This window comes from Henckelia pumila, chromosome 2, assembly GCF_033568475.1.
Source record: "Henckelia pumila isolate YLH828 chromosome 2, ASM3356847v2, whole genome shotgun sequence".
Lineage (NCBI taxonomy): Eukaryota > Viridiplantae > Streptophyta > Magnoliopsida > Lamiales > Gesneriaceae > Henckelia > Henckelia pumila.
The window spans coordinates 178,993,416-179,015,410 of NC_133121.1; the positions used below are offsets into that span (position 1 = coordinate 178,993,416).

The 21,995-nt window shown below is 35.3% G+C and overlaps 1 long non-coding RNA gene across 1 annotated transcript; it reads left to right on the plus strand.

The window, feature by feature from the left end:
- Positions 1-21,152: 21,152 nt before the first annotated feature.
- On the plus strand, positions 21,153-21,820 carry LOC140878240 (uncharacterized). The gene is made up of 3 exons (XR_012149321.1): positions 21,153-21,299; positions 21,390-21,466; positions 21,636-21,820. It is a non-coding gene; the product is annotated as an uncharacterized lncRNA (long non-coding RNA).
- The last annotated feature ends 175 nt before the right edge of the window (positions 21,821-21,995 follow it).

Consider the following 21,995-nt stretch of genomic DNA (forward strand, 5'->3'; position numbering starts at 1 on the left):
TAACTTTAATTAAATCAAGTTATTCAAGGAATTAAATAACTTCATGTCCAAGAAAGGCAAAAGATAATTAATAAAATATTTTTCAAAATAGGATGATTTTAAGGAATAAAATATTCCTTTCAATCTCCCCCTTTTTTCCTTTCTGGACAAAATACAACTAAACTCCCCCTTAATCAAAACTCCCCCTGAATAGATTCTCCTTCTAAGTATAAGCAGAGGTGTTGTCACAAGATGTTGGCAACATCTAGCTATGACATCTCAAAATTAATACGAAACATCAGTGATACACAAAAAAAGTTTTGATTTGATTAGGGACAGAGCAAAAACAGAGCAATTAAAAACTTAACCTAAGAGAAACAAATAAACTAGGAAAGCCAAAACTAAAAATTAGAAAACCAAACACTAAAAATTAGAATTGATTGCTCTCGGAAGCCTCATCACTGTCTTCTCCCCCTTTTTGTTCAGAAGGGCCAGCTCCCCTTAAAAGAGACTCATAGTGAGCCTTTAACCCTTTGTAATATGCAAGGTCAGCCTGAGCTTGTGCAATCTTCTGGTCAGCATGCACCAATTGAGCTTGAATAAACGTTGAATCAACCGCTTGAGCAGCAGAAGGGGGCACAAAAATAGTAGTGGCAGAAGGGATGTTGGCCACACCTGCCACAACACCTGCGGCAACATCTGACTCAGACCAAGGAAGATCAATTGTTCTGTTTCCTTTGAGTAGAGCAGGTGCAATTTTCATCAATTCCCCAGGCTCAGTAAGTAATTCATCATTATCCTTCTCAATTTCTTGAGACAGCAGCATAGAATAGATCAAAGATGGATAAGGAAGCTTCAAGGTTGGTTGAGCACAATCTGCAAATCCCATTACAGTGTCAAAAACAAGTCTTCCATAGTTGAAACTTGCACCTGTGCCGATGGCATAAAGGACAGGAGTCTGGTGCTTTGTCACAACTGTAGAATTTCCGGAGGGAGTCCATGTCTTCACAGCAGTCTTGTGGAGAACAGAGTAGAAAGATGTGAGCTTGGCAGCCTGCAACTTCTTAGGATGGGAGGGAAAAATAGTGACTTGACCACCTATAATGACCAAGGTCATCTCATCCAGAGAAGGAAGTGCAGCATCATCAACAGTCAGAGTATGAAGGAAACCATTTATTATGGCAGGACTAAATGCAAAAATCTGTCCTCGCACATACACCTTTCCATACTTGACAAATCTTGGATCCTTTACGGCTTCAGTGAGATTGCAGTAGAATTCTCGAACAATTTCCCTGCAATATGGACCAGCAGTAGAGACAGTGGCCAGTAGATTTCTCACTTCAAAGAATCTGACCAAGTTTTGAGCTTCATAGCTCTCGACATCAATGTTTCGCTCCTCCAGGAATTCACGATCAGAGTACTGATCCCAGCAGTCAGCAATCTTCTTGGAATAAAAAGCAGAGGAATAGGAGGAATTTACCCGGTACTCTTCTCCTAAGGTGTTGTCCAGGGTGTCAGCAACACCTTCCTCAGCACCTTCTGTTTCTTCTTCTTCTTCAGAGTCACCAGAATCTGACTCGTCTTCCAACTCATCCTCAGCATCTGAATCCTCACTAGAAGTAGAGCTGGAACTCTCAGAAGGTTTAGGACAATTGTCAGCAAACTCCTGAAGCATCTCTTCATCAGGTTTATCAACTGATTCCTGAACAGGGACAGTAGGAGAGGATATAGGCTTTTTGGCGTGGGCCTTTCTTCATCTTAGCCATGAACTGGGCTATGGAAATATCCTCATCATCAGATGGCACAAGAGGAGCAGTAGAAGATGGTCCTTCAGAAACTTGAATAGAAGCAGGAGCTACGTGTTCAACAGGAACAGATGGAGTCTCTGATTCAGTGGATTCACTGTCAGAGGATGAACTTCCTTTAGATTTTTTTTCAGATTCAAATGGGACGGGGATGGTTTGAACTGAGGGTTCCATTGCGCTTGCTTTTCCCCTCTTTCGATGCACCAGTTTGTAATCTTCATCATCACTTGCATCTCCTGAAGAAAACTCTGTATCTAACATAGAAGGCCTTGATGATTGACCCTTTCCACGGAAACGTTTTGAGGCTGTGTAATCTGGATTATACCCAACTTGTCTCTTCGATCGTCGGGTCAGGGGTTTCGATGGAAAAACTCTGTTCAGCACACTTAAGTCCGGCATATTTTCCACGTCGATTGCATTACCAGGCTCTCCTGGAGCGATGGAGTCCAGAGGCACTGGTTCCTCAGCAACCGGAACAATAGCTTGTTCAACCATGGGGTGTGGTGATGTAGGTGCTGTGACACCTTCCGCAGCATCTTTATTGTAACCCATTTCAGAACGAATATCTTGGGGATCAAAACCTTTTCCTGCCATGAAATTACGTGAGGATAGGGAAAAAACAGGAAACAACAACACAGAGAAGATGAGGGAATGCGAGATGAAAATAGAGAGAAAAAGTGTTCCCAAAATAAGATAAAATCCCAGATAAATAAACCCTCAAACCTTTCCTATTCTAACTTGGATTCTGAGTAGGCCCCAACGGTAACAATGACCCTAACGGTAACAAAGTGAGAAACGGTAACAAATCTCTTTTAAATTAGGCAATAAATCCCATTGATTTCCTCCGATAATCTTGGCCAAATATTTCACCAAATATTTCCAATTTTAACTTCTCATCAGATTTTAACACCACTGAAACAAAGTCCAATCACTTTTTAAATTCAAAAATTCAGAGGATAGGGCACAATTCAAAATTTTTGTTAGATCGGAATTTGTAACCTTTCAGCCAAAGATATTCACAAAATAAAATATGAACGTCCTAATTATGTCTAAAACAGAATGTGACATAAAATTAAAATGCACTTAGATGCGCAAATATATGTTGACAAATGAGGTGTTATCCACGATGTTGGCAACATCTCCCAGCAACACTCCAGGATTCAGAAAATTTTAATTTCCTATAACATTATTAATGCAGAAGTGGTAGCCTGCACACTAAAGGAATGATCTTCAAATGGACCCCTCTAGGTATCTTTTTCCATTTGCTTCTGACTATCAATCAAATTTGATGATTGACTTATTTCTTTTAACCATTTTGTTATTTTGAGTTTCTGAATTTGCGAAATCACTTTTCACTGGGGACAGGATCATGGAATACACGAACATCCCTCCACTACTTTGTGATTTAGTCAGAACTCTTTATCAATTAATCCTCATTAAACTGTAAAACAATTTGCAAAGAATCCTGAGTGAAAACTGTTCAATGATTACAAAGTATCAAACACTTCACAAAATAGAGTGAATGCATGAATGCAGAGATGCCTAAGATCCTAAAAATGCACATGCATGAAAAGGTGTTGTCACAGGGTGTTGGAAACACTCCTGACAACATCTCGATCCTGTTTATAATGCACACATACTGAGAGATTTTCTTAGGCCGGAAAATCTCTCAAAATCCAAAGCTTTTGTGAAAATATCAGCTAATTGGTTATTAGTTCCAACAAACTCAATTAAGATCATGTTTTTCTCGACCAAATCTCGAATGAAGTGATGTCTAATGTCAATGTGTTTGGTTCGAGAGTGTTGTACTGGATTTTTGGATATATCAATGGCACTAGAATTATCACAGTACACAATAGGAGTATCACTCTTAACACCATAATCATTTAGCATTTGATTCATCCATAGGAGTTGAGAGCAACAGCTACCTACAGCAACATATTCAGACTCGGTAGTAGACAAAGAGACACAATTTTGTTTCTTGCTGTACCATGACACTAAATTATTTCCCAAATAAAAACATCCTCCCGAAGTGCTCTTTCTCTCATCTAAATCCCCAGCCCAATCAGCATCACTAAATCCTACCAAATTCGAATTGGTTTCTTTAGTGTACCACAAACCCAAATTCATGGTTCCTGCCACATATTTCAATATACGTTTAACGGCCTTTAGGTGAGTAATTTTTGGGTTAGACTGGTATCTAGCACATAGACAAACACTATACATGATATCAGGTCTAGTAGCACTTAAATATAAAAGACTACCAATCATGCTTCTGTAGAGGGTGTTGTCAACACCTTCGGCAACATCCTCTCTTGACAGCTTTTCATTTGACCCCATAGGTGTGCGCATGTGTTTAGTGTTATCATTCAGAAACTTTTTCACCAGATTTTTAGCATACTTGCTTTGACTCAAGAATATACCATCATGCATTTGTTTTACTTGTAATCCCAAAAAGTAAGTTAACTCACCAACCATGCTCATCTCGAATGTAGAGCACATGCACTTTACAAAATCATCAACAAGTTTATCATTTGAAGCACAAAAAATTATGTCATCCACATAAATTTGGCAAATTAAGATATTACCTTGAGACTTTTGCACAAATAAAGTCTTATCCACTTCACCTCTTTTGAATCCAATATTCAGCAAGTACTCGGTGAGTCTCCCATACCATGCACGTGGTGCTTGCTTCAATCCATACAATGCCTTTTTCAAATTATACACATAATCAAGATGATTTGGATCCTCAAACCCTTTAGGTTGTTTCACATAGACTTTTTCATTCAGGATCCCATTCAAAAAGGCACTTTTTACATCCATTTAAAAAAGTTTCATACCCATGTTACATGAAATAGCAAGCAAAAGTCGGACAGACTCAATGCGGGCTACAGGAGCAAAGGTTTCATCAAAATCCACCTCTTCAACCTGTGTGTACCCTTGAGCTACCAACCTAGCTTTATTTCTAATGATGTTTCCCGACTCATCAGTTTTATTCTTGAAAATCCATTTAGTTCCTATGACATTACCATGAGCAGGACACGGTACCAAGTACCAAATATCATTCCTCACAAATTGTTCTAACTCTTCATGCATAGCATTGACCCAAAAATCATCTTTTAAAGCTTTTTCAACCCTTTTTGGTTCAATGTTTGATACGAAACAAGAGAATCTTACCTGAGAATATGTAGAACTCATGCACAGTAGACCTGCCATATTTCGATAATCAACTTTTTCTTTCCTTCGAGTTTGAAAGTCTCCATATACATCTCCAATTACCTGTGAGGTTGGGTGATTCTTCTGAATTCTGCTTGGAATATTCTTTCCAGCTTCATTTACCTCACTGCTTTCATCAGTATTCTCATCAGTAGGCTTTTCAACCTTTGAATCTGGATTTTCTGTAGGAGGTGTTGTCGGAGGTGTTGGCAATACTCCTTTGACAACATCTATATTTCCAGAATTGTCCAGCAGATCATTAATATCATCCTCAATTGTTTTCTTCTTTAGATCTGCAAAGTCATCAAAAACAATATTAATTGATTCAACAATAGTTCTTGCTCTCAAGTTATACATTCTATAGGCTCGGCTATTTGATGAATATCCTAAGAATATACACTTATCACTCTTTGCATCAAATTTAGCAAGATGTTCTCTATCATTCAAAACGTGACAAACACATCCAAAAACGTGAAAATATTTAAGGTTTGGCCTCTTTCCCATGAGAAGTTCATAGGATGTCACAGTAGTACCATTCCTCAAATAGACTCTATTTGAAATATGACATGCAGTATTCAAAGCTTCAGCCCAAAACCGTTTTGAAATATTTTTAGAACTAAGCATCACTCTTGCCATTTCTTGCAAAGTCCTATTTTTTCTCTCGGCTATCCCATTTTGTTGTGGAGTTTTAGGGGCAGAATATTCATGAGAAATACCTTTATTATCACACAAGCTAGCAAACGAAGAGTTTTCGAACTCCTTACCATGATCAGAACGTATTCTGATTACCTTCAGATTGTATAGGTTCGAAATTTTGGTGAGCAATTTCTTGAATGCATCAAATGTGTCTGATTTTTCTCTCAAAAAGTTTACCCATGTGTATCTTGAAAAATCATCCACACAAACAAAAGAGTATTTCTTACCACCGAAGCTTTCAATATCCATTGGACCCATCAAGTCCATATGCAAAAGCTCTAGGCAGCGTGTTGTCACAGATGTTGGAAACACCTTGTGTGACACCCTAGTCTGCTTCCCTTTCTGGCATGCTTCACACACAAATGGAATACCAGATTTTAAGTTAGGCATACCTCTTACAGCATCTAACTTACTCAAGTTCTTTAATGTTTTGAAATTTGCATGACCCAATTTTTGATGCCATAGATCAAACTCATTCACTTTTGTGTGCCTACAGGCCATTTCTTCTCCGAGTTGATAACAGTTGTCGGACGATCTTGTACCTGACATGACACATAGATTTGATTCATCAAAAACTTTACATAACTTTTTATCAAATTGCACATGCAAATTATCATCACAAAGTTGGCTTATGCTTATTAGATTCGCGGTTAATCCTTCAACATGAAGCACATTGCGAAGCTTGGGCAGCCCAGCAACATTCAGAGTTCCCTTTCCAACAATGTTTCCCTTTGAACCTCCTCCATAGGTTACTTTTCCACTTTTCTGTTCGACATAATCAGTGAGAAACTTCTTGGATCCTGTCATGTGACGAGAGCCACCGCTATCAAAGTACCATGCACCTGAAACATTAGTCCTCAAGACAGTATAAATCATATGACATTGAATATCAGCTTTTGGTACCCAAATCTTTCTTACATAAGATCTGTTTCTAGGGATGTTGTGAGGAGGTGTTGGCAACACCTTAGGCAACACCTTCGATGAAGATCTATACCTGTAATCTTCCTGTAGCTTAAAACAATATGGTTTGATATGACCAGGTCTATGACAATAGTGACAGATGTACTTACGTTTCCTTCTAGCCATTGAAGGAGCAGCAGATTGTGGATTTGGTTTTGGAGGTACAATTGGTGAGGCCTTTTTACTTGAGTTTTCTGAACTGTTACTTTCCTTGACAAACACAGGGCCTTTCGAACTTTCACCAATCTCAAAAATGTTATTTTCAAATCCCAAACCAGCAGTACCATCTCTTCCCATCATGAGTAGAGAATCAAGCTTGGAGGCGCTTGAATTAAACTTAGCCAATGTAGCCTTTGCCTTTCCGAGTTCTTCCTTCACTTGGCTTAATTCAATGTCTTTCTTACTCAGTATGATTTCCAGTCTTGACACATCAGCCTTTAGATCACAATTTTCCTTTGAAAGGATAGTATTCACTTTGTTCCTTTCAATCCAATCAGTATGTAATTCTTCAAACATCATCCGAGCTTCTTCTATAGACATTGTCTCTTCACCTGTATCATTATCACACATATTATCAGTAATGGAGGAATTCAAACAGACTGACCTTTGGGAGGTGTTACGGCCAGGTGTGGCAACACCTGTGGCAACACTTAAAAGATTGACTTGAAAATTCTTCTTGCTTTCCAGTAAGGCAGATATGGCAGTATGACTCTGTTCATCTTCATATTCTTCTTCTTCAGACTCTTCATCACTCAAAGACGTGTTTATCCCTTTCCTAAGTGTGTTGGCACACTCATTTGCATAGTGTCCAAAACCTTGATAAGCATGATATTGAACCTTGTCCAGCTTCTTTGAGACAAACTTCTTCTTTTCATCAACCATCATCCGAGGCTTAGAAATATCAGTAGGTTTCTTTGGTGATTGTTCTGGTCCAGTGATCCTCAAAGGCTTGTTGGAGAACATTGGAGTCTTGAATTTTTGATCCGTCTTTCTTGACTCTTTCATCCTCTTCAGATAATCATTGAACTTCTTAGTCATGAGAGAGATCGAATCTTCTCCCAAATCAGATTGATGAACCTCTTGATGAAGTTGAACATATTCCTCATATGAAGGCTTTGAAGCTTGAAAAGCTATTGATTTTCCTTTATCCTTTTCTTGGTCTGAATTATTCATCTCAAAGACTTGAAGAATGCTAATCAATTCAGTCATCGTCATCTTTGAAGTGTCCTTTACTTCTTCAAGTGCCCATATCTTCCCATTGAATCTTTTAGGCAAGGATCGAAGAACCTTGTTCACCATAGCTTCACTCGCAATAGGTCCTCCGAGAGCGTGAGCCTAAGTAGCTATCTCCCTAAGTTTTTTATCATACTCAGCAATAGTCTCATTCTCATCCATCCTGATTCTCTCAAATTTAGCGTTTAAAAATCTCAGTCTTGTTCTTATTACACTATCAGTCCCTTCACAGTGTTCTTGAAGAGCATCCCATGCATCCTTAGCAATAGTGCAGTCAGATATGATTTCATACATCCTCATATCCACAGTTTCAAGGATTGCATTGAGTGCCTTAGCATTGTAGCTTGAGCTTAGTGTTTCCTCGGTAGTCCAATTTTCTTCTCTCTTGATGATATAGTCTCCGTCGTCATCTTGCGTTGTTGGAGGAGTCCAACCAGTCAGAATACTTTGCCAAGCACGAACATCCATAGCTTTAATAGTATATCTCATTCTATGCTTCCAAAGTGCGTAATTAGCTCCATCAAGAATTGGAGGTTTGAGAAACGAATTCGAAACAGATGATGAGTCCATCTTATTTCCCCTGTAATAAAATAAGCAACCAAGATCAGTTATTAGTGTATCAAGAAGATGGCTCTGATGCCACTTGTAAGGAAATAATAGTTGCACATAAACAGTTTAAGGTGTTGTCACAAGGTGTTGACAACACCTACTATAACACCTTGAGTAATTTGCAGCGGAATATAAGTTAAGCGTGTATAAAATAAATAAGAAATCAAATAAATAGACTCAATTGAATTAAGCAAGAGTATAAATACTCTTGCAGTGCCTCAGGGAAAAACTTCACTAGAAAACTAATTAAAGAGTGTTACAAACCCTAATACTAGTGACTATTGTAAAAATCAATTTCTCAAGACAAGTGAGAAAACAAATAATAAAGTTTCTCCTAAAAAGCATTCTATATGAAATAAAAAAAAACAAAATAAGGAGAAAAGCTCTTGAAGCCAAAACACGTGAGTAGCACACTTCTTCGATCAACAATCTCCGAATTGTTCTTCATGGCTTCAAGACTATGTTCAACCGTCAAGCTTCAGCAGTTCTATGAAGTATTCTATTTACTTGTTAAAACTCTCAGTATCTCAAAAATGATCGATGCCTTCCTTGTAGGCGTAGTCATCAATAAATAGGGCAAGAGCCCTTCTTTAGAATGTTTTCTTGTAGGCACAGGACTCTAGATCTTGATCAAGACAAATATACACAATAAAGAATTAAATCAATAGATATTAGATAACATAATATTCTGATAACTTTAATTAAATCAAGTTATTCAAGGAATTAAATAACTTCATGTCCAAGAAAGGCAAAAGATAATTAATAAATTTTTTTTCAAAATAGGATGATTTTAAGGAATAAAATATTCCTTTCAATTTCAATCAAGAAAGAACCAACAAACGTTCTTGTGGAAGAATAAGAAATCAGTAGCAGGGGACGCTCGAGCGGCAGCGGAGGGCGCGGCGGCCGATCATGCTGATCAAGGAACGTTGAATCCTCCGCTGCTGCCTGAGACGCCTCTACTGCTTGTTTTCATGGATGGAGTGGTCTCGGATCAATCGACGAATCAAAGATAGGGTATTGTAGATGATGATATACACGTTATTATTTGGTTTTTTGGATGTAAAGTTTTCACTGTGGTGGTTGTTCTTTATCCATAATTTTCGTTCTTTAACTTGCATGTTTCTCATATTCAGGGAAGATGCTATATCTATGAGTCTTTTGTCGTACACAAATCGAAGTTGATTTCTGTGTTATTTCTATGATTCTTGTTATGTTTTGAATATATCCATCGATCACGCATCTTGATTCAATATCGTTCGCATGTTAATTTTTTCTGTCTTGTTTGATTGATCAGAACGTGTGTTGGTTTAAATTCTAACTTGAATTTCTTTTGTTTTTTTTATGAATAAAAGCTTTCGAAAAGCGTTTCTTGTAGTTTGTAAATTCTTGAATTTAATTTGTTTGAAATCCTGGGTTTCGAATTATATCTTTCTATTTAAGAGTGAAATAAGGCAAAATTTTAAGAAAAACACAATTAGAAGATTTTCCATAGAATAATAGAGGAAAGTCGTTCAAAACTCAAAAGCATCAGTACTTAGAATACAGAGGGAAGTCATTCTAAAGAATCCAGAAAAGCGACACTGGAGCACCCTCAAGGGGAGGCTTGAGGTCCGAACTGGGCTACTGCGCTTTCAAAACCATGGCAGAAACAGGCCGACGCCATCTCTGAAACTATCTTTGCAAAAGTTTCGGATTGTAGGAAAAGTGTCCTTCCTCTGTGACCAGATGTCCTCGCACAGGTTCTAAACACTTGGTGTCTCCCACTGTACGAACTTGGCATGCTTTTCCCTCTCATCTGCCAGCTCCTTTTTGGTGGCCTATAACAGAGACCGGAGGGTTGCCGCCTCATTGTTAGCCCGGTTGACAGCTTCAACAAAGCTATCGATGGTCGACTCCACTCTCTCTTGGAGGAGCCTCACCTCCTCTGCATCTTTGGCCACTGTTGACCCCTAAGAAAGCATTAAAAGCACTTTGATGGAGATAAAATTCTGAGAGTTTATAAAGCAGCCCAACATTACCAAACAAGAAAATCCAGCTGATGGTAAGGCCTAGCCTCTTGCATTTTCCATCCTCTTGTAGGAAAATCTCTTAACAAACTAAGACAAATGGTTCTATTGAATTGTGCAATTATGGTTTATAGATGAGAGAGATGTGGAAGTCGGATGAATTGAATTATGCAGGAGCTAGTGGTCGTTTAGAGTTTGATCCTGAGGAGTGCAGTGTCGTACATGAAAAACAGGTGTTCAATGGTCGACCAAGCCGTTGTATTTTGAAAACTCATGTCCTTATCTTAGGCAGGCTACTTGTCTCATGAATGGAAGGCCGGCTGGATTCTGAATACAGGCACTGGCAATGGTAGCCTGAAGACTGCAATTTGCGATGGTTTTTTGATTCATTAATCTATATAATTGGCCAGTTATACATTAAACAAACAGGAAATGCATTTTTTATATTGACGATCAGATTTCTTGGTTTCTGTTATGTTTTTTTCCAGGTTCGATCCTAAAATAGCACTACAAAAACTTCAAGGTAAGAGGCTAATGTTTGTGGGAGATTCTCTACAAAGAGAGCAAGTGTCAATCTTTTCTTTTCCTCATTCAACAAGGCCGTTTGCATACAATCTTCAAAGCCTAGATGAGGATATATTTTAATCCTTCTTGTGTAATAAACTGATTTATTTATAGGCAGCCTTAAACTTACGTGTTGAGCCGATTTTCTAAGAAATCTGATGTAACGATCGAGTCCAACACCGATTATCCTATACCGACAGACCCAAAGAAGAGAATTGTGTGAGTTGAACTCGTAGCCAAACATGCCTAACATTTGATAGGAGTCGATATCCTCGTGTTTAGTACCTATTTTTGGTGGCTGGGTGGACTGAGGATCAAATCGTCGTAAGTTCTCTACCAGTATATATACTTTACTATTTAGTAATAAGATAAAGCACTTAACATGGACTGTAAGTGTATAATGAAGCACGATGGTGTTCCTTTCCAAACGATTCAAAAGAAGGATATGAGGAATTGGATGCGCTTGTTTCATACAGAATGGGGCTCAAAACATTGACAGATCGGGTGGATTCTGATTTCACTCCTAACAAAACAAGTCAATTCAACTGATGGTATGGCCTTCTTGCATTTCATTATCCTGTAGGAAAATATCACAAACTAAGGCAAAAGGTCCCACCCGAAAAGTGAACCAAAGAATGAAAAATAGAAAGAATCAGCCAAAAGCCTCACTGAATTCTAAGTTTTACATATCACGTAATACAAGACCTACCTATTACAAAGTTGAGCTAAGGGTTAGTTGATCCAATTAAAGCATGACAACGACAACAATGAAACTATCATTGGTTGTCCAAGTTGCATAAAATAGTGGAATTTACTTGAAACTAAGGTCAGATGGAAAAATAAAATAGGGCAAAAACAAATAAACAATATGATGTGACATGTAATACGCCATATTATCACTAATATGAGTGAATATTTTATGTGACGCTGATACTCCAACAAAATTCCTGAATGAATGACGACAAAATCCTAATCCTGATTCTAGAAATATACCAGTATTATAACGGGAAAGAGCCTGTTCAGTCTCAAATATTTCTATGTCCCGGTTTACAAATAAAAGTTTACGAATTTTGATAGTCTTTGGTCCTTCTGTCAATTTAATGGTTTGAACTAACCGTAGACATGATAATCTAAGCAGAAATTTAGTCCAAAACTAGCAATGAATATCACCTCTTCTAATCCATAAATCACATAAAACCAATTTACTCGTCAATAAGTACTCAAAAATCAGTATGTACCCATTGAAATGAACAAACATAAACCGTAAAATTAAGTGCGAAACTCGATACAGTTTATGGTTCATTGTTTGAAATGTTCATTACAGCTACACCAACAGCAAATTTGACTTAGCCAAAAATCACACCAACTAATCAGCAGCTTAATTTCCCAATTGAAAGAAGTCATATACCACAGTTTCAAACAATGAAGCATCTTTGATAGTAAATAAATTTAGGGAGTATAAAATAAAATCCAAGACAAAGAGTGTAAAATACCAAAATAAATAATTTTCTAAAAAAAAAAATCGAACCTTCTGAAGCTTTCTATGCTCGAACTCCCTTTCGTGACTCGTCAATCGAGATCCCAGCGTTGCGCCACCATCAAGTAATATAACGATCGGAGACGAAACCATTGTTCTCATCCTCGCAATTGAATCTCTCAGTTCCTTATCGGGCATCTGCCTCAGTTCAACGTCACTATCTGAATTCTCCTCCTCCTCGTACATCGCCGGGGACCGCGGCTTCGGTGTCTCCGCCGCGGGGATCACCTTCAGTGACGGAGGCTCGATCGTCATTGTCGCCAGGAGGTATCAGCTTGTCCCAATCGAGCACCAGTGGAGCTTTCCTCTTCCTCTTTCTCTTCCTCTTCCTCCCTCCGCCCACTTCCGCCATGCTTGCGGTGGCGCCGGAGAAAAGGTAGTCCATTTTGGGTCGTCAGAAATTTGCAATGCTTTTGTGCTGATCAAGCGCCGGAGAAAAGGTAGTCACCCGCCTCTAAGAAATTTGAATTTGCAATGCTTTTGTGCTGATTTTGGGTAATGATGAATGTACACAAAGTATTACACTTTGAGTTACATAATAATGCACTTGAAATTACATGATTATCCTTGCAGTTTATTTGAAAAAAATCTTTCAAAAATCCATTGAGGATAATCATGTAACTTCAAGTGCATTGTGTAACCTAACGTCTAACCTTCTTGAGTAACACTGCTCGAATATGGGAAGACGGGTCAACCCTACTCATATTTATAATAATAATTAATATTTTTGACCTAAATTTTAATATTTTTTTTAATGAATAATCCATATAAAAAAATCCGTCTCATAAAACTTATCCTTGAAACCGTCACATATCTATTTCTTTATATTGTCTTTTCAAAACCAACATTTGATCCCCACATTTTAGGGGTTTTGTTTTATTTATTTTTTCAAAATGTAATTAAATATAGAAATTATATTATATTAAATGGCCTTTTAAAATGTATGTCTAATTTACGGTATTTGATTTTAGAGTAATATTCATGTGAAATGGTATCATCCATGAGATGGGTCAACCATATCCATATTTATAATAATAAGTAATATTTTTGGCATAAAATATAAGACAAAAACTCATATGAGACGGTCTCAAAGGTCATTTTCTTAGTACGGGTCTCTTATATTTTATGTCAAAAGTATTACTTATTATTATAAATATGGATAGGATTGACTCGTCTCATTTATGAGACCGCCTCACAAGAGTGTTATATAAAATATAATACTTTTTAATGAATAACCCATATAAAAGATCCGTCTAAAAAAATGACCCTTGAGACCGTCTCATAAGAGTTTTTGCCTTGATTTTATTTTTCCTTAATCATTTTGCCAAAAACTCCTATGAGACGGTCTCAATGGTCATTTTTTTTGAGACGAGTCTCTTATATTGGTTATCCATTTAAAAATATTACATTTTATGTCAAAAGTGTTACTTATTATTATAAATATGGGTAGAGTTTACCGTCTCATTTTTATGCGCATTCTTCATACAACCTCATTAATCATTTTCATCATACCAAAAAGTTTCACTACATACAAAACAAAAGTTCAAAAATATTATTTTAAAAAGCATACCTTCAAAGGTTACTACAACTTTTGAAGTGGATATGTGGGTTTCCTGTATCGTGTGTGTTGTTTATAAAAAAAAAATATTACCGATTATTAATTTTTTTAAAAAAAATAATAAAAACACGCATCAATAATATCTCTCTTTAACTTTATCTAATTTAAACATTATGTAATCACAAAATAAAAATCATATATAACCGTAGTAATAATAATAAAATAAATAAATAAATTAATAATATATATAAATAAACAGATTTTTTAGCCTAAAACAATAATTTTCCGCCAAAACTAACATAATATAAAAGTTAATAATTTCATAATTAATATATTTAACTACTAACATAGTATAAAAGGAAATAATTTCGTAATTAATATACTTACCCCTAGATTAAAAACTACTTTCAAAATTTTCAAATTCGGATTAAAATTCAAATAAAATTTGAGGCCATTGAAATATTCAATACATTTAAATTTTTGTATCGATCATGACATTCTACTGAATTTTTACTTTGGTTTTCACATTTATAATGACCACTATTAAATCATTTATGCTATGAAAGATTTTATATCATGAACAAATTTGACTAATTTTTGAAGAAAAAAATTAGCAAATAATGTAAAAAAGAACACTACAATCAGAAATAAGAATAATATTGGTCTTCCATAGTGAAATACTTTTTATTCATTTTTTTTTTCTAGGATTAATGAATAATACTATTGTATAAAACTGTTTTTCGAAAAGATGTTGGCCCACAACTCGTCAAATCTATAATTAGACGGAGCGGATCGGCCCATTTCAAACGAATTGAAAAATACCAATTCAATACACCTATTTTAATCGATGAAACGAAGGCTAATTGCATTAATATCCCCTGTGAAAAATTTAAAAGCCATAAAACCCCCTAAAAATATTAATTGGCTAATTCATCCATCAGTTTTCTAAAATATAGCGCATTTCACCCCTATGTTATACAAACTCGAACACATTTATACCCTTTCATAGGGGTTTTTATGCTAATTTTTTAAAAAATAGGATCTAACATACTATTAATTTTACACATAATATTTTTTGCCTTTTAAATTTTTCGTAAAGAGTGTTGATGCAATTAGCCCATAAAACGAACCAACCCAACTTGTTTTATTGCAATGGGGCGTCCCAACAATTGGTGGGTTCGAAAATTGCAAATTCAACTCATCTTTATTTATATGGCTGTGGGGTTCTATATATATTCACACATGCCATAAGAAAAATCCATTATGTGGTGTTTTGAATCAAGAAACAACCAACCAACGTTCTTGTGGAAGAATAAAGAAATCAGTAGTGGGGGAAGCTCGAGCGGCAGCGGTGGGCGCGGCGGCCGGTCATGCTGATCAAGGAACGTTGAATCCACCGCTGCTGCCTGAGCCGCCTCTACTGCCTGTTTTCTTTGATCATTGAGTGGTCTCAGATTTGTTTTTTGGATGGAAAGTTTTCACGATTGTTGGTAAGAAAATCCACGTTAATTTCTGTGTTTCTTTTTTTTTTTTTAATTTCTTGACAGCAATTTATGTGAAATCTTTGTTATGATTTGAATATATCTATCGATCCACGCCTCTTGATTAATCGGTATTGAATTTGCGTGTCAATTTTTGTCTTTTGATTGATATGATGATAATTTTCATTGTTTATTCGTTTTAGTAAAAAGAAAGTTTAATCACGTTACTATTTGTTTGTAAATTCTCGAATTTCCTGAATTCTTGGGTTTCGAATTTAAGTTTGATTGGTCATAAGATGATTTGCGCTGTTTATTTGTTCTACTAAACAGAAGTTTAAATTCTTGAATTTGGTTCTTTTTTTTATGAATACAAGCTTCCGAAAAGCATTTCTTATACATTAAGATCGTTTTGTAAATTCTTGAATTTTAAATTTGTTTGAAATCCTGGGTTTCGAATTAAATCTTTCTATTTAATATTGAATGAAATAAGGCAGAAAATTTAATAAAGGAGCTTTTCATTCATAATCAGAAGATTTTCCATGGAATAATACAGAGGAAAGTCATTCAAAAGTACTCATAAGCATACAGAGGAAAGTCCTCCAAGGAACCAGAAAAGTGATACCGGATCCCTCTCAAGGTAAGGCTTGAGGTCTGAACAGGGCTATACCGCGCTTTCAAAACCATGGCGGAAACAGGCCGACACCATCAGATTGTAGGAAAGTGTCCTTCCTTTCCTCGCACAGGTTCTGAACCCTTGGTGTCTCTAGCTGTAAGAACTTGGCATGCTTCTCCCGCTCCTCTGCCAGCTCCTTTTTGGTGGCCTTTAATAGAGACAGGAGGGTTGCCACCTCATTGTTGTCCTGGTCGACATCTTCAACATAGCTATTGATGACGGACTACACTCTCTCTTGGAGGCGCCTCCTCTACATCTTTGGACAAGGTTGACCCCTAAGAAAGTATTAAAAGCACTTTCATAGAGATACAAATCTAAGAGTTTATAAAGCAGCCCAACATTGCCAAACAAGAAAATCCAGCTGATGGCAAGGCCTAGCCTCTTGCACTTTTCATCCTCATCACAAACTAGGACAAATGGTTCTAATGAATTGTGCGATGATGGTTTTATAGATGGGAGAGATGTGGAAGCCGGAAGCATTGAATTATGCAGGAGCTAGTGATCGTTTAGAGTTTGATGCTGAGGAGTGCAGTGTCGTACATGGAAAACAGGTGTTCCATCGGTCGACCAAGCAGTTGTATTTCGAAAACTCATGTCCTTATCTTCTGCAGGTTACTTGTCTCATGAATGGAAGGCCGGCCGGATTCTGAATACAGACACCGGCAATGGTAGACTTTGCAGGGGTTTTTTGATTTATTAATCTTTATAATTGTACAGTTATACATTGAATAAACAGGCAATGAACTTTTTTTATTTAGATGCATCAGATTTCTTGGTTTCTGTTATGTTCTTTTTCCAGGTTCGATCCTAAAATAGCACTTCAAAAACTTCAAGGTAAGAGGCTATTGTTTGTGGGAGATTCTCTACAAAGAGAGCAGCGGTCATGCTAGAGGGACAGAAATACACTACACGAGGCCGTCTGCATACAATCTTCAAATCAAAGGTACTTTAAACTTTGCCAGAACAAGTATCCTAGAAGAGTTGAGATATTTATATCCTTGTGTAATAAACTGATTAATCTATAGGCCTTAAACTTGTGTGTTGAGCCGGTTTTCTAAGAAATTTGATGCAACAATTGCGTAATTTGCTTTTTTCTACTTTGGATTGACCCTTATTCATCATTAATCATTTTTTTAGTATTCTCAATATTTCCTTTTTTAATTTGTTTTAAGTATATATATATATATAGTTAAGTCATTTTATCAAGTAACTCTATTAAATTAAATCATTAATTATTTATACAACTATTTTATTTTATTAAAATCTTCATTATATATTAAAAACAAATCAGTAAATTGTTTTATAAAAAAATATTTTTTAAATACTTTTTTTATCTATGTGAAAATATACACATATACAAATCTAAATGAGTGAAACGACGGGATATTTTTTTTTCTTTCTTTACATTATTAGCCATAAAAGTCTATTCTTTGTTTATTTTTTTAAGTAGACATGCCAAACTAGATCTGGCCATACAAGTCTAATATGCTCTACATAATATTGTTATTTTTGGGGGTATGTTTTCAATTGTTTTCATTATAATTCTAATATCGGTTGCATATTTTCTTACAGTAGACTATGAATTCAATAGAATTTTTCAATACTTTGACCAATAATTGGTTGACAAAGAACCTTATTTGTTGACCACTTTTAGCAATTCCTTACTTTTTTCTATCCCACTTGAGGACAATCGCTAAATAATCTTTGTGATAATTAATTAGATTGATTAGAAATAATTAACTTGCAAAAAAGCTCAATCATTCACTCTAAAGATTATTTATTTGCTGTTTAATTTCCAATAAAGCCCCTTTTAGTGTACTTGGTGTGATTAATTCAATGCATAAAGATAATCTAATAGTGTGTGACCCCACAATTAGCCATGAATTTACAAATATTACACGACAATTACTTTTCTTCTGGAAATAAGCATAAGACAACACATCCCCAGTTGTCTTCATGTTGGAGTGTGAATATCACACTTTTTTTTTTCCCTCCCACATAGGTGGCCATGATACAAATTTTTACGGTTGTCATAGGTTGCTTAAAAATGTCGTCAAAACCATGTTGCTAAAAGTGCGCTCAAAGATGTTTTAAAGAAAAAGACAATTTTTTTATAATTGTGAATTGTCTTTGAGTGTGTTTTTAAACAAGGGGTTTTAACAACAATTTTAATTCAACAAAAATAATGGAGAAAAAACGTTGTCTATTTTCAGATAAAAAAATTAAAATTTAATTTACAATTTTTTAATATTATAAATTATTCAAAATTCGAAAATAAAATTTACTACTCAATTTTTCTATATTATAAGTCATTCAAAATTCAAAATTCGAATCATAATTCCATGCACATTAGACAATAGAGACATAAAGCTATGTATTAATCTTGATAAACTTGAAATCATCCATTCACACAGATTAGCACCCAACACAAGCTAGTACTGCGTTCACGACTACATTTTCTTTAGCGAATTCCGGCATATAAAATGGATTTTGGTAAAAATAAAGGATAAAAATGGTATTCATACATGTCCAAACGAAACCTAAATATTCAAACACATATTTTAAGTTTTTTCACTTATAAAATACTAAAAACGTTTTTAAAATACATGTCCAAACGAAACCTAAATATTCATACTTCAATACTCAAGCACTCAAAAGTAGGGGTAGGATCGGGTCGGGACCCGTCCCGTAACCCCTTTACCCGATTTTTGTTTCGATAAGAATTGAGATATTTTTTTCTCTCTATCCTGCACCCGAGAAGTGTCGGGACCCAAATGTTCGAGATCCCATCGGGTCGGGAGAGGGTAATTCCGAACAATATTTTTTTTTAAAAAAAAATATGAATTTTTTTTAAAAAAATTTATGAAGAAACTCAAAGAATTTTCTAGTACATTACAAATAAATTAAAATTTTTTTGTATATAACCATTAACAACTAAACATCTTCTTCGTACATTACAAAAAACTAAAACAACTACTTAATTAATATAATAAAAACATATAATTATTCATAATAATAAAAAAACAAAATAAAAATTTATAACTCAATGTTAATATTAAAAAATATAAATATAAATATTAAAAAATAATTATATGGTAGATAATTATAAAACATTAATATTAAAACAGAAAATTATAAAAAAAATTCTATTTTTTTAATTAAAAAATATTATTAATATATTCGGGTCGGGTCGGAAATCCCGTCGGGTAGAGTTGCCTATCCCAATCCCAATCCCAAAATTGATCGGGTCGGGAAAAATTCCGACCACTCGGGTCGAAAAAAGTTTGGGACGTGAAAAATTCGGGATGAGAGCGGGTTGGAAATCGGGAAGAGTCGAAAATTTTCAGAATTTTGCCAGCCCTACTCAACAAGTAATATTATATTCATATATATTTTAGTTTAAAATGAAATTTTAATAATTTTACCAAAATATGAATGAAATCTCATCGTGACTAGATAATAAATAGTCAAATTGCTTAGAGTGTCAAAACAGGTTAGTGGGTCAATCCGACGGACCTAATCCACTTTAAGCCCTCTACCTTTGGTTAATGATTGACGAACCATATTTCAATATAAATTCAACCATATTCTTCTTCAATGACGTTCAACTTCGTGTGTATATATATACACACACGCCATAAGAAAAATTCATTCTATAGTGATTTCAATCAAGAAAGAAACGTTCTTGTGGAAGAATAAGAAATCAGCAGTGGGGGACGCTCGAGCGGAAGCCGTGGGCGCGGCGGCCGATCATGCTGATCAAGAAACGTTGAATCCACTGCTGCAGCTTGAGAAGCCTCTGCTGCCTGTTTTCATGGATGGAGTGGTCTCGGATCAATTGACGAATCAAAGAGAGAGTACTGTAGATATGATATACACGTTATTATTTGGTTTTTTTTGGATGTAAAGTTTTCTCAGATTCGGATGAGATAGATTTCACGTAATTTTTGTGTATTTTTATTTCTTGTCAACAATTTATGTGAAATCTTTGTTATGTTTTGAATATATCTATCGATCCATGCATTCATCGGTATTGAATTTGCGGGTCAATTTTTATTTTTATTTTTTTTTTGTCTTTTGATTGATCTGATGATAATTTTCATTGTTTATTCGTTTTAGCAAAAAGAAAGTTTAATCGGCATACGTTGGTTTAAATTATTGAATTTAGAATTTATTGAATTCTTGGGTTTCGAATTAAATCTTGATTCATCGTGTTTGAATCTGCATGTTAATTTTTCTGTCCGGGAAAGCAAGTTTTTGATTGGTGGGAAGATAATTTTCATTGTTTATTTGTTTTACTAAACATAAGTTTAATCGGCATATATATGTTGGTTTAAATTCTTGAATTCAGTTTGGTTTTGTTATGAATACAAGCTTCCAAAAAGCGTTTCGTATACAGTAAGATCGTTTGTAAGTTCTTGAATTAAATTTGTTTGAAATCCTGGATGACTGCACTTTGCAGGGGTTTTTTCACCACAAGAAAATATGTGTTTAACGACAGAAAATATAAAGGTTGTCACTAATTTATGACTGAAATAAAAAATTTGTCGGAGATAGTATTTATCGACGAAAATATATTTGTTGTCGCAGATAGCGACAGATTTAAAACTTTTGTCGCAACATAACGACAGAAATATCATATCAGTCGTTTATATATGACATATTTTAGTGTGTAATTTTTTAGTCATAATTTAACGACTGAAAATATGTGTTGTCGCTAAATTAATGACGGCATATTAAATTTTGTCGGTATATACGACGAAATATCTGTACATTGTCGTTAAGAAATGACAGATAATTAATATACGTCATTATTGAACGACAAGATATTAACTTCCGTCGTTCAATGAAAATATTAAGCTAATTTGCAATTCCCACTCTTTCTTCGCGCCTTTGTTTTACGCTGCTTTTCATAGAATGAGGATTTCATTATCTCCTTCCACCTCGTGTTAACATCTCGCTCTTCTCAGCTCTCTCAGGTATGTGTTTACATTACTCTCGTGCTTCCTTTATACTTTGAATTTACAAAATTTTGGTTTGAGGAAACAAAATTTGCCCCCAAATTTTAGGGCTATCTTCGCCGCAGAACCGACGCTGGCTTAGAAGCATCATTGGTTGTCTCTCCTGCTACCTTGCAAATAGACCGGTACTTACAAGTTTTTTATTTCAGTTTACATATTCATTCATTCTTCCCCCGAATTCTAGGTATTTCTCCGCCCGCCCACGCCGCCGCGCCTCCTCTGTCACCGAACAAAACCTTGTTCTTAAAATTATTTTCATTCAGGTTAACAGATCCATTTTTCTTAAAATTTCAGGTTCTTCACTGCCACCCACGCAGGTCACTGCCGAGAAGCCCGACCATCCTCCGTCTACCCTTACGTTTGCTACTTAAGGTTTTTTTTTTTTTTTTTTGGTTCTAAAAATTCATAGGATTTCGATTAGATATAAATGATTTTTTCTGAAAAAAAGAATGATAAAATATTTTGGTATAAAATGCTAAAATGGGGTTTTCTAATTATCGTGTGAAATTTGAACAAAATTTCGAGAGTTATATATATATATATATATATATATTATATTCACCTAAATTGTTTTTTTATAAAAAAAAATGTTTAATCCTAATGGTTAAAAAAAATCTTTTAATTAGCGGTATTTGGTGATCTCCATCAAATTCC